The sequence below is a fragment of the Aethalodelphis obliquidens genome, unplaced genomic scaffold, assembly GCF_003676395.1.
Source record: "Aethalodelphis obliquidens isolate GAN/ISIS:26980383/991018 unplaced genomic scaffold, ASM367639v1 scaffold56, whole genome shotgun sequence".
Lineage (NCBI taxonomy): Eukaryota > Metazoa > Chordata > Mammalia > Artiodactyla > Delphinidae > Aethalodelphis > Aethalodelphis obliquidens.
Window position 1 is genome coordinate 13071685 of NW_020838000.1, and position 2027 is coordinate 13073711.

At 40.7% G+C, this 2027-nt stretch overlaps 1 non-coding gene across 1 annotated transcript; it reads right to left on the minus strand.

Moving 5' to 3' along the window:
• Window positions 1-490: 490 nt before the first annotated feature.
• Window positions 491-562, minus strand: TRNAC-GCA (transfer RNA cysteine (anticodon GCA)). Its single transcript has one exon. It is a non-coding gene; the product is annotated as a tRNA-Cys (tRNA).
• Window positions 563-2027: the final 1465 nt, after the last annotated feature.

Here is a 2027-nt window from a genome sequence, read left to right on the forward strand (position 1 = left end):
AAACTTTAGGCCAGTTCATGTTTATCCATTGCTCTGTGAACAAGGTCTCTATTCCCTGACTGCCCCCAGGACACTGTAAAGTGTGGGCACCATCACTAAGTTACTGGGTTTGCCCTGCAGCCAAATGTTCTAAAACTCTATGGACAGTTCTAGCACCTTGGGAGCATTGTTAAGTGGAATTTTGTGACAAAGATTTTAACAGAAGGAAAACAGAATGAGTAGTATAATGAAGTCATTGAGAACCATGCTCTGAGTTCAAATCCTGGACCTGAGCTTTGTAGCATCTCCAAGTCTCAGACTCCTCATGCAAAATGGAGATAATGTGTCTTGTAAAATTTTGGTGAGAAATGAAGGAGGTAATTAACATAAAGAACATAGTCTGCCACCTGGCATATACAAAAGGGAAATTAGTGATTATTCAAAGAGCCATGAGCCACAGAAGATAAAAGTCAAAATCAATACGTATTTTTCTAAGGCATGAAGAATATGCAGGGGGCACCTGGATTTGAACCAGGGACCTCTTGATCTGCAGTCAAATGCTCTACCCCTGAGCTATACCCCCACTGACATGGACTTGTTTTCATAATCTCTCTCTCTCTCAACGTTATGATTCTAAACACCAGTAACTCAGGGGAACTATAATCAGAGAGAATGCTGCCTGGAAGAAGTCTGGGCATATCAAGTCTTAGAATTTCATTATGAAAAAAGACCTGACTCCTGAGAATTAAGTCCTCTGAGCCTAGAAACTTAGACTTTCCATACCCAAAGCCTCTGCTGTCTCATACAAAGTGAACCTTTGTTCCAGATAAAAATCCTCAGGTTTTCCACAAATAACATCATCAGTATAATGGGATGATTGGATTCCTGTCATGTTTCCTTAGCTACGGCTCCCAGCAACTGAGATCCTCATTGCTCTTCTGACTTCACAGAACTGAGCTCATAACTGGCAGTCAATAGACATTTGTTACATTAAACTGATTCTGGAAAAATTTTGTATAAATAATGATTTGTGTGAGATAGCTTTTCCAAGACATAACTGTAAGATGATTTTACACAAAGTCAGATGGTCAAGGAGATACACTCTTATGAAACATAACTTGCCTGAAACTGCCAACTCCAAAAGGTCATTTGATGAAGACAAATAAGGCTCCAAACAAGAGCCTCTTAACTGATTAAATCACCTATCCTATTCCTACCACCAAAGATTCCTTTTCATTTCCAAACACAACCACTGTTGGAGCACCCTGTATCTCTGAGCATCATAAACATCTCTTCTCCCTCTGATGAACTCTTCAGGTGCTTCTCATGGAAACTTACTTGCTTAAACCTGTAAGGAAGGCTCTCTTCTACCAATTTCCTGACAACAAGCATTATTGAGATCTTTTCAAAGGATCCTAGTGTGTCATGGTGGTGGTTGGTTGGGACCCCAGGAGAGGGGAGAGTCTCAATTACATTCATTTTCTCCCCTACCTCAGGCTGGAATTGAGAGCTAAGAAAAGAATCACATGCATTCTTTGCTCATTGTTCTTTTCTCACCCTGGACATTAGTGGGAGTAGAGATTTTAGCAGTAACAGATGTCCTGTGTGCTTCATATTGAAGAACCCCAGTGTTGGAAGGGATTTAGAGATCATTTATTCCAACCACTTCCTTTGCAGACTAAGAAACAGATGGAGTGAAAATGAAGAGCTCTGCTTAAAGTCAGACATAACAGTAGCAAGAGCAGAACCAAGGGTCCATTCCACTGCCAACTCCTTAGAGGCTCTTTGGAAGCCCCCAGTGCCTGGAATGATGCAGGTGCTCAATAAATGTTTGTGGGATAAATACCAAACTGTAGTTATATAGACAGACCAAATGTCCTGGTTTGCTGGGAATTCTTCTGGTTTTAGCACTGAATGCCCTGCGTCTCAGGAAATCTCTCAGAAAAGCAGGCTGTGGTTGTTTGGTCACCGTAGATATGACCTTATTTTTTCTCATTCACTGTATTTCCAAAACCTAATCATTCACTTTCCACTTTCTCATTTTTTTT